Source organism: Sciurus vulgaris (assembly GCF_902686455.1).
Source record: "Sciurus vulgaris genome assembly, chromosome: 9".
Lineage (NCBI taxonomy): Eukaryota > Metazoa > Chordata > Mammalia > Rodentia > Sciuridae > Sciurus > Sciurus vulgaris.
Genome location: NC_136469.1, coordinates 110,480,838 through 110,497,189, shown reverse-complemented (window position 1 = coordinate 110,497,189; position 16,352 = coordinate 110,480,838).

Sequence of the window (16,352 nt, the reverse complement as noted above, 5' to 3'; positions counted from 1 at the left end):
GTTCAGTAATGATACTGAATATTCCATAGGTATTAATCATTCATATGTGTTTCTACTACTCTGAAATGCCTATTCATGTCTTGTGTTCTGATTTAATGTCTTTATGATACATTTTTAAATTTCTTGGCATCTTAATATTTTCAGTAAATAAAAATTGTATATCCTTATGATGTACAATGTGATGTTCTAATAGATGTTTTCATTGTGAATGATTACTACAAACAAGCTAATTAACATGGGACCTCACATAGTTAACCAATTTTTTTATGTTGTAATAATACTTAAGAGCTACTCTTTTAGAAAGTTTTGAGATACAATACAGTATTATTAACCATAGTTACCATGCTTTATAATAGATATATAGAATTTATTTATCCTGTGTAAAAGAAACGTGTACCCTTTGCCCATCATCTCATTTCTTGCATGTTCCAGGTTTTGGCAAACACCATTCAATTCTGCTTCTATGAGTTTGAATTTTTTATTTTATGTATAAGGTGATTGTACAGTATTTGTTTTTTTGTCCTTAACTTATTTCACTTAAAATTTTGTCCTTCCATTTCATCCATGTTGTTGAAAATGAGATTTTATTCTTTCTTCTCTTTGACTGAGTAATATTCTTCTCTCTCTCTCTCTCTCTCTCTCTCTCTCTCTCTCTCTCTCTCTCTCTCTTTTGCTCTCTCTCTCTTTCTCTCTTGTTCTCTCTCTCTCTCTTGCTCTCTCTCTCTTGTTTCTCTCTCTCTCTCTCTCTCTCTTGCTCTCTCTCTCTCTTTCTCTCTTGTTCTCTCTCTCTCTCTTGCTCTCTCTCTCTTGTTTCTCTCTCTCTCTCTCTCTCTCTCTCTCTCTCTCTCTCTGTGTTTATCATGTTTTCTTTATCTATTCATTCATCAATGGATACTTGTGTTGTGTCCATGTAGTGCCTTCTTAGCTATTGTGGATAATATTGGAATAAATGTGGGAATGAAAATATCTCCTTGGGATAATTATTTAATTTATTTTGAATATATACTCAGAGTTAGATTGCTGTATCATATTTTCGATCTACTTTTAATTTTTTGAGGTACCTCTCTACTGCTTTCCACAACGGCTATACTGATTTGCAATCCCATCAACAGTGTACAAGGGTTCTGCTTCTCCATAGACCTTTCAACATTTCTTGTATTTTGTCTTTCTGACAACAGCCATCCCAACATGTGTGAAGTGATACCTCATTGTGGTCTTGACTTGCATTTCCCAGATGATTAGAGATGTGGAACATTTTTCATATACCAATTGGCAATTTGTATGTCTTCTTTTGAGGATTATCTATGTAGACAACTTGTCCATTTTTAGTAGAGTTGTTTATATTCTATTGAGTTGTTGGAATTCTTTAAATATTTTTATTTTTTATTCTGTATCAGATTATAGTTGCTAAAATTTTCTCCCAATACCTAGGTTACCTTTTCATTTTGATGATGGTTTCCTTTGCTATCTAAAACTTTTAATTAAGTTAATTAATTTACAGTACTGGGGTTTGAACCCAGGGGTGCTCTACCAGTGAGCTACAACCTCAGCCCTTTTTTATTCTTTATTTTGAGAATAAAGCAGGTTCTTGCTAAGTTTCCCAGACTGGCCTCAAATTTGCCATTCTCCTGCTCAAACTTCTGAATAGCTGGGATTACAAGTGTGACCCACTGCACCTAACTTTCAGAAGCTTTAGTTCAATAATATTGAAGTTGTCTGTTTCTGCTTTTGTTGCCTGTGCTTTTGGAGTCATGTCAATATAAACAATTGCCCAGACCAATGTCAAGAAGTCTTATTCCTATTGTTTTTTTGAATAGTTTTAAAAGTTATCTTACACATGTCTTTTTCTAATTTTAGTATTTCCATCTATTTCTTCCTAAAACTATAGATGTTTATTTTGGTTTTATGTGACGAGCTGACTCCTTAACTCTTCTGTTCATGCTTACTTTAATTCTTAGTCTGTCTTCTCATTTAATTTCTTTTAGTTCTATCCATTTAATTCCTTTTCAAGAATTCAACTCTGCATTGTAACTGTTCCTTTTGCCTGCACGGTCATTTTCTAATAAGTATATTGACTAAATGTTAGTCTTGTACTTCTATCAAAATGGTATTCCTTTTCCTTTATTCTAGTCCTCAAGTGAGTCATGAAGCTAGACTTGGATTTTTGTCTGTAAATAGTACTTGAGGACACTGACTGACTCTCCTCAGGTGAATGACATGAAGAGATAGGAAAAGAAAACTATAAAAGTGAATACCTGAATAAGACATGTCAGTATGTATTCTAGCCTTATAGTTTGAATTATATTTGCGTTACCTGATCATATATATTATTATTCAAGATTAAAGCTGCTCTCAAACTAGCAGATTTTATTGGCAACTACATCAGCTAGTTTTTCAGTAGATAATTTATTGCTTGAAATGGTCCTTCATAAACTTGCAGTTTGAAACAAGCATTACTTCAGTAGGGCCTTAACTTACTTCAGGGGTCACACCATTAATAAGATGGAAATATACCTTAAAATATTATAACCAGACTTGAAAGTATTGGAACAAAAAATTTTTAGATGGCACAGAGCAGCTATAGAACCTGGATAGCAGCACAGGCTCTGGAAGCTGATTGTCTAGGTGCAAATTGTAGCACCACCTCTCAGGGATTATCAAAGAATATACAGGCTAGTTAGTTTCTTTGAGCTTCCATTTTTTTCATGTGTGAAATGCAGATAGAGCTATTTTTAAAAAAAGTTTTAAATTTGTTCTAGTTATAACTGACTGTAGAATGGATTTATGCACTTTGATATAAGTGGCATACAACTTCTCCTTTTTGTGATTATGTATGTTGGAGAGTCACATTGGTCAGATAGAGCTTTTTATGATTATAAAGCAAGAAGATGCACATAAAGAGCTCACTGCGTGCCCACCTCCTAGAGTGTGATCAATTAATGTAAATTGTTGCCAAGTTTTTGCCAAGTACTTTTCTTGTATTCCAGAAAAAAATTTAATGGATTGATGACCATATGAAAGAACAACTTTTCAAGAATTTGTAAGTTATCTACTCATAAAACTGTAGATATTACTAGGATTAAAGTTTTATAAAATCTAATGAATTATTTTATATGTATGAAAACTGCAACACAGTAAAGAAAAACAATTTACCCAGCATTAAATCATTAAAGTCTGATCTTAGACTAGTGCCTCTGTCTTTCCAACCTCTGTCTTTCCAGCAATTTTTCATTCAGTGTTTACTCTTTACCTAAGATGCTAGTCATAAGAGGCTTTGAAAGAGATATGAAAGTATTTGGAAGAATTGGATGTGGATATTTTCTCTAAGCAAGTGTGGTAAGATATTAATTTGATATATAAACAATAATATTCATTTTTATCTATTCATATCTTGACCTAAAAGTAACTTCATTAAGTTTCCTACATCCATCAAAATAGACCCCCAAGTTCATAAAATAGAGGAAGATAAAAATATGATGTTGCAATTTTTAGTGCACCTGATTCCATGTGAATAAACAATTCATATAAGTAACAAATTTGTTTAGCAAGAACACATAAATAAGATGAAATTTCAAAATGCCTGAGATTTAGAAGAGATAAGTCAAAATGTTTAGAATGAAAATGTTATAAAAGAAAGAAGATTGATTAATCAGTGGATTATTCTTTAACCTTCAGAACTTTATATAAAATGCTTTAACTAGTTCAAAATTAATGTATGTGATTCATCTTTGGAGAATTCATTGATTCCTACTCATATTTTCCTTAGAAATTTTCTGCCACTAGACCCCAGCTTTGGAGTTCTGCATTATTCATAGTTCTGTTCTTCCTGATATTCAGGAAAATAAGGTATTTTAGATGCCAAGTCTAGCACTTTTCTTATCCACAACATGATAAGAATCACTAAAGTGAAAAATATTAGAAAAATAAATCCTTTTAGGTTGTATGATATTTAGCTAGTTGGCTCAGGAAAGAGGATGTATTTGTTTTCCAAATGCTACTGTTTTCTCAAGGATGAAAATGGAACGGATGTTTTCCCACCACCACCTACTGCTGCTTTGATAATATTCTCTGATGCACCAGATGGTGAAAAAAAACTTACTCTTCTACAGCTCTCTTGGTTGAGCAGTTATTTATGGGCCAAAGGGATCCATTTATCCACCTTTATTACAGCTTTTCATCCTTACAGACAATAAATCCAAATAACACGATCCTGGATCGTCAATATAATTTACACAACTGATGAGCTGAAGTGTATGGTGGTATTTATTGGGCTTACTGCTCACCTGGCACTTTATTACTTTCCAAAGAGCACAGGAATGCAGAAACTATATTGTAAGAAAAATCAAGCTTGTGCCTTAATAATTTCACTTGAAAAAAAAAAAAAACCGCAAGAGGCACCTGCTAAAGGGAATCAAGCTCAATATGTCAAATCATCCATATGAGACGTTGCTTTCTGGTTGTTTTTTCTTAACATTTTTCGGAAATCCTATTACAACGACATTTACTTAAAATTCGTTGATTTTAATTTGCATGTCTGTTTATAATAGTCCAGAGCAGCAGTAATAATAACAATAATAGCAACAAAAGTAATACTCTGATGTGTGTTTATTGACAAGTAGTGTTCTATAGACTTGCTAATCCAGGTTCTTCATCAGTTCATACTTATATTTCCATGATCTTCACCAACATTTGAGTAGCATCCACTTGATTGTTCTGTGGCTATTAACACATGCTAGGAACAATGTCAGTAAGCAGCAATCTACTGGTTCAGTTGCTTTTAAGTTTTGGGTCACTCAACTAGCGCTGAGGGGAGATGTACTCATTGTCTTTAGTGGACAAACAGTCTCATTGAGTCTTTTAAAGGAGAAGTGTGAGTGAAGATGCAAAGCTTAAGTGTTGACCTTGAATTTCTCCCCCTTTTATGTCTCCATATTCATTTAAAACTAAGCACAATTAGAGTGATGGATACCATGTTTTCTCTTTCATATGTTGAAATGACATATTCTGTCCCCATGCATTAGAAAAGTACTTCCCACACACCATGTATAAGGAGGACAGATCAATGTAAAATGCAGATGCGATTTCCTCGAGCTACTGGTGGGTTGGGGACACCAGTTTTAAGCAAGACCAGGAGCTGCCTGTCTTGAACCACACATCAGTAGCAAGACTTTAGAAACTACACTGATTCAACTCATCGGATGCTTGCAAAAGTTTTGAGACAAATGAGATCTGTAACTTTTATGATTTATCTAAACCTATGACTTGAATAAAAATTTGGACCAGGTCTCTGATCCAGATCGACTGGAATTGTGCTCAAAATTCTTTCCTTCCCACACAACTTTGTTATACATCATTGGGTCTCAATTCCCCACTGGTTTTTAGATCCAAGTGGCAGATGCTGATAGGTGTGTATAGGAAGGGTCTGAGTGTCAGTGTTTTTCAAAAGAAATTGTAGATTATTTAAGTGTTCAGCTCCTTTTAAAACCACTGTTTTAAAAAGAAGAAGAAGAAAAGAAGGCGACTGGGTAAGACACACATTTGTTCAAATCATTAACCATGGATTAGGGCAGAGTTTCTCAAACTTCAGCTGCTTACTTAGAGAAGTAATAATATCATTCAATGGAACTGACTGGGGAGTTTCAGATTCAGTAGGTCTGGGTTAGGGACTTTAAACTGAAATTCTCATAAATTCTTAGTTGCCTCTGATGTGGCTGGAGCAGGAACAACACTGTGAGAACCACTGGCTTAATCTGAAGCAATGATGACTCCATTTTCAAGACCTAAAAGTTAATGAATTTACCTCAACATTTGATAATTATAATTGCTTACTATCCAGGCAAAGTGATTTATTTGATTTCAAAAGTGTAGACATTTTATAATAAATTATTTCCCAATAAAAATAGCATGACAAGAAGGGTGCTGTGTAATGAAAATATTTGCTGTAAGATGAGTGTCTTTATCACTGCAGTACCCCAGATTTCAAACAGAAATTTCAAGGGACTTCACTTTTCCTCTCCTTATATCAAGAAATTAAATCCATTCACCACAGCAGAGAAAAAGAAAATTATATGACTTACAATGGTTTCCTCTCTTAAATATATCATTCAATCATTTGAATTATTTCAAAGTGATTTCTTTATTATCTGTAAGCAGTTAATCCCATTTTAGAGACAACTATTGATGAAATTTCATTCATAAGGAGCAGTATAATTTCTGGTTTTAATTATTCAGATTACAAAATAAAATTTTTATTGTAGTTTGTATATATATAAAAGCTCTTGTTAATTTGTTTCCTAAGAAAATGGTTTGAAATACAAATGGCACAGAATAAATTTTATTTTTAAAGGAAATTCCCTGACTTTGTCTTCTGTTCTAGATATAGTATAAGATAGCAAACTGCATAAATCAAAGAATAGTCTTTTACAATGATATGAATGTGGTTAAGGAAAAAAGAAATCACATTGATGCTAATAACTAAAGTAGATGTGCATTCTAAAAACCCTTTCTTCAAAATAAAATCACATGTCTCAGTGTTATCCATCCTGGGGTTAAAGTCAGGCTTAGCCACTTGCTAATAATTTGACATTGAATAATTTATGTAACCTTTCACAGCAGTGGAATTAATTATATCTACTCATCAAGACTGCTATGCGTATAAAATAAAATGGCATCAATAAGGCACCCAATATATTACCTAACACACAATACATGTTCAATAAAAGACAGTATTCCACCTCATGAAAAGTCATCAAGCTTCAGCTTGAACATATTTATCATTGAGCTACTTACTCTTTTGTAATTTCATTCTCATTATAGGGTAGTTTCTGATTGGAAAAACTCTTTCTGTGTCTCTACGTATTTCAACTAAAATAAACTGCAGCAACCACAACATGTAAAAAGCATAAAAAGAGGAAATTCTTTCACCAATAGCGAAGTATTTTTCTAGTCTAACCTGGGCCTAGTCAAGTTTAGAGAAGTCATAAAATGCAATGAAGAATTTAAATGCCAAAGAAAGATAAGAAACATAAATCCTTTGATATAGACAAATATGTCCTATTTTTGAAAGTATTGAGGAGCTGTAAAAAAAAGAAATGTTACTGTAGGTATCAAATCCTACTACTTTTTGATCTCATTCTCCTTTACCCCTGACTTCTTTTTTTTTTCCTTATTATATGTTAACATGTGCTACATAACAACAACAAAAAAATTTCACTGGCTTTGAACAGCAAAAACGTGATTTTCACACCTGATGTCCATGGGGTTCACCTGGAAGATCTGATCCATGTTATCCTTACTCTGGACCCTGAATGACTCTAGAACTTTCTGGAATACTGCCATTGATATGGTATGCTCTGGCATTTGTCTCCCTAATTATTTGAAAATATTACATACATAGCAACCTTAAAATTCTCACCTCCCTTGACTTTCTTTCCATTAATCTTTTGGAGTTTTCATGTCAAAATACCTATGTGAGATTTTCTTGCTCTTGTTGCTTAAGTGATATTTCCCTCTAAGTTCTGTCTCTTATCTTCATCTGTACTCATAAATACTCTCCACACTGGTATTCCTAACAGAAACATGGATGGATCTATCTACATATCAGTCTGTTGTATTTGTCTTAAACTAATTTAACCTAACCAAAAATGAAACCATCATACTTTTCTTTGTCTTTTCAGCAGAACGCACTTCCTCTTGCTTTAATTACCTATTTACATACATGATACTTTCATCCACTCAATCAGTCAAGCTAGAATGCACAGTTCATCTTTGACTCTTCCATTTATTTTAAACAAATGAACCACCTTCTTCTCTTATTATTCCAAATCACCCAACCTCTTTTCTACCTCTAGTTTCTTCCTTTAAATCTGCAGTGACACTATAAAAAGAATTTCTGGTATTTCCTCCAATCAGCCTCCCTGACAAGTGACTTGCTCATTTTTATTAATACTGATCTTTCTAAAACACAAATCTCCTTGGTTCACTTCTTTGATTCATCTTTTGTTTTCTCTCCCCTTCCCTTCCCTTTCCTTCCCTTCCCTTCCCTTTCCTTCCCTTCCCTTTCTTTCCCTTCCCTTCCCTTCCTTTTCTTTTCTCAGGAATTGAAACCAGGGACCATTAACTACTGAGCCACATCCCCAACCTTTTGTTGTGTTTTATTTTGAGACGGGTCTCACTAAATTGCTTAGGGTTTTGCTAAATTGCTGAGTCTGGCTTTGAACTAGTGATCCTCCTGCCTCAGCCTCCTGAGCTGGTCAGAATACAAGTGTATGCCTCTATGCCTGGCTCAGATCTTTCTTTTAAACACTAAGAAAAAATTATCATTTCATAACAAAACAAGCTAAAAGTTTTTATCTGTCTCTATCTGTTCAGCTCTGTTTCTAGTCAAAGCACTCTACAATTTCCCTTGGAATTGAATTAAATTATATGCATTTCCCCTAATTCAGTTGCTCTCACTACTAGTCTCTACTGACTAGAAGCCAGAGATGCTGAAGACCATCCTAAAATGAATAGCACAGCCCTTCATAGCAAAGAATTAGCTGGCCCAAAATAATGAAAGTATCAAGATTGAGAAACCTTGCCCCAAATCATCATCATCATTCTCATCTCTGGGCTTTTCTGCATGTTGTTCTCTCTATGGAATATTCTTCCCTTAACATGTAATTTATACTAGTTTGTTACCTCCTCTGAAATCCTTCTATCTTCTTCACATCAGATTATGCTCTATTCACACTATTTCTTTCCTTTCACAAAACCATTCGCTGTCATTTCATTACCAGGACAATACTTCTTGCATTGGTACTCAAAACCCTGCAAAACATGGCAACAAACTGTAAAGTTCTCCCACTCCAGATTTTCTACTTATTTTCTGTGATTCTTCCAAAATGGATTAGTCGCCATTTCTACAACTTGTACACTCCTATAGTTTTGGTCATCTATTTCTTCTAGTTTATATTCTTCCTCAGCTGCCTGTTCATCGCTACCAACGAAACACTTAGCAAGTTTTCATGGCTTATCTTCTGTAAATTCTTTGAGGACAATTAATCGAGCTTGATCACTGATTTATTTGCATACTTATCATCAACTCACTTTATTTTTCTATTCATTTATTTTCATTCACTGAAAATATTAGCAGGAGGATCAGTCTTTATATCTGCAAAAATTCCTAACATAACCCTGGAAAAAATCCAGCTGCATGGCACTTCTAATTGCTGGTCATTTCCAGCAATGCTGATGATACTTTAAAGGAATAATGATAATAATAATAGATAACATTGACTGCTTACTATGTTTGAGGCACTGTGATAAGTCCTTTAACATCATTTGTTTCTCATTTCCTTATCCAACACCTGCTTTTCTTAGTATGTTGACCCTATACTGCAAAATATCTTTTCTTCCATTATTTATAGAGTGAGTAGCTCATTATCCCTCTAAATCCGCTGTTAGTTGCTCACTTTCATATGAATCATTGTGAATGGCATCCACGGGTCCATTTGCTCTCTGATTTCCTTTGGGTTTGGATGATATTGGGTACTAAAAAGGATTGGGGTTCTCCTTCCTCTGGTTCCCCCATCCCTGTAGAGTCATTTTGGGTTGGCCTCATTTCTCTATGGCTACTGAAGTTCCTTTCACTCTGCCATCTCCATGTAGACATCTATGTCTTTGTCCCTTTAGGAATAAGATTGATAACAGCTTCTCTCTGTTTCTAGACCTCAGATATGCATTTCCCCTTGTTGATTTCCCTAAAACCTATTCCTACCTTGTAAATATTCCATGTGTTGTTTTTTTAAATAATTAGTTTTAAATTACATAATTTTTTGCATGCCATCCCTTTCCTGATTGGACCCTGAATAATCATCTCAAATATTCAAATATTTACTTCCATAGTGGCATCTCTAGAAAGGACATTAGCCATAGAGGCTCAATCCCAGTCCTTCTGTGCTGTGGTTTCCTCATCCTTCCACGTTGCTTATCTCACCACTCCAAGCAATTTGTCATTAAGACATCCAGGTACTATATTCTACTACTCCACACTATCATGATAATTTCTCAATGAAGCCTTTTTTTATCTCACACTGGGTGAGGTCTTCCTGTTTCTTTCTCTATAATTCCCTGAATATTCATTGCAGGTATAAATATAAAGGTTTCCCAACTTAATTATTGTTTACTTCGTGTGTGTGTGTGTGTGTGTGTGTGTGTGTGTGTGAGTGTATAATACATATAATATATATTTACAACGTTGTTAAAGCCATACACTTTAAGTAAAAAAAATACCTAAAATTATAAATTTTCATCTTCCTCAGGCTACTAATAATGTGGTATGGTACTCTCTCATGATGCTGGGTAGTGGCAGTGAGCCACACTCCTAGTCAGCTCTGTAATCAGAGAAAAAAACCACTGGTACTCTGTAGCATGCTGTGTAAATATTCACAAGTTTCAGTAGGCTGCATGTACTAAATGCATTTTCCACTAGCATTATATATTATATATTTCTTATAATGGGTTCATGGTGGTGTAACCCCATATAAAATCAGGGAGAATCTTCGTTTGTTGGATATCATTCTTCTCCATTAAAATGTGTTATCATTTTGATATAATGTATAGCCTAAGAACTCAGGTGTGAGACAATGTAAGAGTTTTCAGAGGTGAAAAGATTGGGTTATGAGTCTTAACCTAATCGCTGGATTAACTGGATGGTATATATAGGCAGGTAGGGTGCGATGGGTGGAGGTAGGTCACTCTGGGTGTTACTTTGGGGTTTATATTTTGTTCCTGGGCAGGGGGGTTCTTTCTCTGTGCTTCCTGTTGCCATGTCCTGAGCTGCTATCCTCCTCATTGCCCTTCTGTCATGATGCTCCACCTCAGTTCAGGCCCAGAGCAATGAAGTAGACCATCTGTGGACTGAGACCTCTGAAACCATGCTCCAAAATAAGCTTTTCCTTCTCCACATTGTTCTTGTAAGGACTTTTGGTCACAGCAACTGACTAAAACAATATGTTTCTGTTATGTTAAGAACTGTTTTGATCATACCACCTGATACACGGGAAGTCCTCAGAGAATTTTGAATGTCAGCTAGAAAAGGTGATATAGAGGATGCAATAGTACTATAAAACAGGTGATGGGATAATTTATTTAGAAGTAAAAGAATTGAGTTCCAACTGGAATGTTATTTTATACATTTTCTTGTTTCCTACAAATTGGCTTAACACAATCTTTTGGATTCATGTGGCACTTTGTTCTTTGTTTTGATGTCTTTTCTACCTTATATTCTTCTTATTGGCATACTTGAGACCCACTTCAATTTTCTGTTCTCCACCTGCATCTGCATGACAATTTTGGGTAATATCAGCCTTCCTTTGGTTTTCAGTCTCTGTACAATCTAGCAGAGATCTTCACATAGAGGTAGTATTCATCTTTTGATGCAATATGCAGATCTTGACACCCAACTTCGCTCTGGTGTCCAGATGTTAATTAATCAGTTCAGTGTACATTTATTAAGTGCATGGTGTTTACCAGACCCTGTTATCCTCTTCTGAACACGTGGTTCCTAAAGCAGGCAGATCTTTTCTAAAGAACTGCAGCTAATTTCTGTGACTGCTTAGGCATTTCTGTAGTAGACTGTTGAATTATAAATGTGCAATTTTCCCTTAATCCACTTAAGTTCACCTTGTTGATTTCAGTTCATGTTTAAAGGCTTGCCATGGTAACTTCAAAACAACGGGTAGACAGTTGAGGCAAACAGTGCACTGACAGTAAAGGTCAACTCAGCATTCACTGAAAGAATGAAGTGTTTCCATTTGGCAGATTCAAATAAAATGCAATTTCTTGATGACAAATGCACCTGGGAGTACTTGCTTATCTTCTTTGTGTTTTCTTTTATTTTCAGTTAAGAATAACATAGCAATGATACATGGTCTGTTTTAGATGTTGAATTTTGTCTCCCAGAAAAGACACGTCGAAGTGCTGTCTTCCATGCCTGGAATGTTAGTTTTGTCAGAAATAGGGTTTTATGGAGACAATCAAATTAAAATGAAATTATTAAGGTGGTCCTCAAGCTATCCCTGGTGCTTTTATAAAAGAGGAAATGTGGATGGAGAGACACTCATAGAGGGATGATGACGCGAGGACATACAGGGAGAAGACCCTGTGACAGGAGAGGTGTGTTTGTAGGCCAAGGAATGACACGCTTTCCAGGCGAACACCAGGAAGTAGGAAAACTCAAGGGAGCTGTGAGGGAACGGAACAGGTGACGCCTTGACTTCTCATTTCTAGCTTCTAGAACTGCGGGGAAATACACTTTTTTCTGTTCTTTTGAACCACCCAGTTTGGGTTACTTTTGTATGGAAATTCTAGAAAACTCACACAGGCAGTATGCCAGGATTGCAGTACTGTTCTTTTTATTCCTCTGTACTTCACAGTAGTATAACTCATTTCCCTCTTTCTCTAACTACAAAAGCCTCAAGAGGAAAGTTCCTACAAATCTGTACCAATAGTTATGATATCAGAGTAACAAATATGATAAATCAGATTCCCAATCACTTGGTTTTTCTAATGCCATCCATAGATATTGATAAGCAGACATGCAGACATTCACCTCTCTGCTTAAAACTGGCATTTCAGCTTGTAGAAATTGCTCTAAGAGATCAGGCAAAACTTTCCATTTAAGATGACATTGATAGTATCAATTCTAAATAACCCACTTTAAAGGAATCAATAGTAATTTCTGAAAATTGTATAAAATAAAGTATCTGTGCTTACATATATTTATTTTGCAGAGGAGCAACAATTAGCGGGCATTTTGTGTCTCTTTGTGAAGGATTTGAATTTTTCCAAATCACATCATTAGTAATTGCTTCTCTGTTTAACTCGGTTCACTTTCCCTTTTCTTTTTTCACAGTGAGATTATGGTTCTGAACATTTTCTTTGAGGATTTTGTAAGGTCTGTAGAAATATTGTAATTGAAGTTTTTCATTCACAAAATGTCATACTCTGACCTAAGTCAATGCTGGTGCATTCATTCTTGTTAATAACCCTGAGTGCTAGTTCTCAGGTGCAACATGACCCAGAGCACCAGCCTTACTGGATGCATGCAGTGTGTTCTTAACTCACAGGTGATAGATTAGCCACAGTTGTAACTCTTGTAAGGAGTTTGCATCATGGTTTTTTAGTACCTAACTGGGTTGGCTGATTCAAATTGTGTGTCCTAGGAGAATGATACTCGAGCAGCTTCCAATGAAAGCATCTCTCCTTGACCCACTTTGGAGTAAAGAGGAGTTTTCCTAGTGGTGCTTGTTCATACCAGATAATGTTCCATAGCCATCAACAGCAGTCAGCAGGGACAAACTTTGTGTCACTAAGACTGCTTTGATTTCCATGTCAATGTTAATGGTCTCTATTCAAAAATATGGGTGTACTAAGCCTGGGTTGCTGACATTTCACTTGGGAGGACCAGAATGTATGTTGTCAAGAGCACTGAGCAAAGCCATCTCTCCTTCCTTGGTGATCTTGTGATTAGTGCATATTTATAACGTATCCAAATACTTTTTTGGGGGTGGGGAGCAACAGATTCAGAAAAGTAGTACGAGAAATTCTAAGACCATAACAACAGACTATAAATTGTTATTTTCATTCATTTTATCCTGGAGAAGATGCTTTATGATCAATTAAAGGCATATATACTTCAGTCTTCTTGGAGACTATGCTGTGCAATAAAAGCTATTTCCAGTATCACCCGTTTTGAATTATTATACATTCAATTACATGTCAGTCATGTTAATTTAAAATAAAGTAAGAAATTCTTAATATTGCTTCAAAGCTTTTCTTAGCTATGTCATTCTACTTCTCTTTCAGATTAATTTTAGAAATAATTCTCAAGTTAAAAATGCTTATCTATTTTGATTACAATTTTGCTTGACCTATAAATCTGTTGGAAGAATAATCAGTACCTTTGAATCATTAATTCACATTTATTAATGTGTTTTTCTTTTCATTTATTTGATTCTTTTCTTTCTGAATAGAATTTCATATTGATATCATGCTTTTTGGTGATGAGTAAATAAGTAAATAAAGTGGTTAACATCTATTAGTAAACACAAAGCCTGGATTTCAATAGTTTGAAAATGATGGAGGTTTGTTTTCTCTCGTGTCCTTGAGTGTGGATTTTGGTTGTCCTTCTCTATTGTGGTCTCCTGGTACCATCAATGTTCCCGGCTTCTCTCCATTTACTGACATTATTAGCAAGTAGTTTCTATCTAAAGATGGCCTTCAAGGTTGAAAGATAGTGGTGTAAAGTCAGTAGTCAAAAAGCTAGTCATCTCATCTAAGATTTGGGAAGGAACTAGAAGGAGATGGGAAGACAAAGCATGTGCTTTCTGAATAAGAGCTCCAAAAGAACTTTGCTGAAGTCCCATTCGATGACTTCTGTTGAAAAATCAGCAGGTACCCTTGTTTCAACTGTGTCTTTACAATGAAGACTTTAAGATAGGTATATGTGTCTGTGTGTGTAAAACTTACATATATTTATAAACTACATATATTTGACAGGTATATACAATTACAAATTAATTATATGCATACGAATATATATATAAATACAAATTATAAAATTGAAATTTCCATCTTCATCAGTTTCTTCTACTTTATATATCAAGGAAATCTAATGATGTTAAAATTTGTTTTGAAATTTCTCTATTTAAAAATATTTTTATGAGAAACTTGCTGGGTACAGTGGTGCATGCCTGTAATCCCAGCAGATCAGGAGTTTGAGGCAGGAAGATCTTGAGTTCATAGCCAGCCTCAGCAACTCAGTGAGACCCTGTCTCTAAATAAAATACCAAAAAGGACTGGGCATGTGACTCAGTGGCCAAGTGCCCCTGTGTTCAATTCCTGGTACCACCCCCCCAATTTTTTTTTTTTTTTTTTTTTTTTTTTAATGAGAAGCTTAAGGATAACAGAGCCTGGGCTATTGACCTAGTAGTGGGTCATCATTCTCTTTGCTGTCCAGTTCTTTCCTTCATTGATCATTTACCATTCTTCTTACTTCTAACATATGAAGGAAATCTGGCATGAAAAAATGTAGACTTTGAATAACGAAACTCTTCAGAATGTGAATATGATGCTGACTGAAAATCACAGTTTTTTTAAAGATATTTTTATTCCTCAACTGCCATTTATGCCATGGGATAACTCAATTTTCCTACCTCTTTAATCTGTTCAAAGTACTGTTAAAGCTTTCTTTGAAGCTACAGTAGCTGTGACTTCATTTGTACCTAACATAAATGTTTTATTCATTCACTAAATTGCATCTCAACTTTTTCTACTTAGCCTGAGACAAAACAGTACAATATTATTATTTGTCATATCTTTTTTTGTGTGTCAAATAATACTTTCAATTTACTAAATAACTTAGGATGTGAAAAATTCTAAGTCCATAAAAAATTTCAATTGCAAATTAACCTAGCATGTTATCAATGTTCTGTCAGAAGCAGAAATGACTCTTAGTATTGCAAATAGAGGAAAACTTAATCCTGGTAATTGAATACTCAGGTGAAGGAGGACCTGAGAATCTGCACAGGGAAACATGACATAGCCAGGTAGCAGATAGAGCACAGAGTTGCTATGATCTGTAAGTTGGAGAAACAGAGGAGGAGGATAGCCTCATTCCTGCACCCTGGACTTGTAGTTGAAAATGCAATGGTAAACCTGTCTTGTCCTGCTCTGCCCTGCTCTGTGGTAGTGGGGACCATGATGCAAAGGAGCTGATCACCAATAGCTTGGCAATGGAGGTAGGCAAACACTGGACATAAGGCTGAGGCAGAAAGTGATGGGGGAAGACAGCATGGCTTGATTTTCTTCAGTCTTCAATCTTTGTTCATTCATTCTCAATGACATCTTGAACAAAAATCGAAGCAGATGGCTTTATACCATGTGACTTCAAAAGATGCAATAAAGCTGCAGTAATCAAAACAGTATTGGCATTTAAAACAGATGCATAGACCAATGGAATAAAATACAGGGGCTAGAAGTAAACTCACCCATCTGTAGTCAGCTAACTTTCAACAAAGGCACTAAGAGCACACATTTATCTTCTCAATAAATCATGCTGGTAAAATTACATATCTATATGCAGGAGAATGAAACTGGACAACTGTTTCTCACAAGTCACAACAGTCAAATCAAAGGGACTAAATATTTCAATTTAAGACCTGAAACTAAACTACCAAAAAAATAAAAGAGAAATACTTCAAGACTTTGGAATGGGCAAGGGTTTTTTGGAAAAGACCCAAAAGCACAGAAAACAAAAGCATTTAGACAAATTGGATAGCATCAAACTAAAAATCTTAGAACAGCAAACA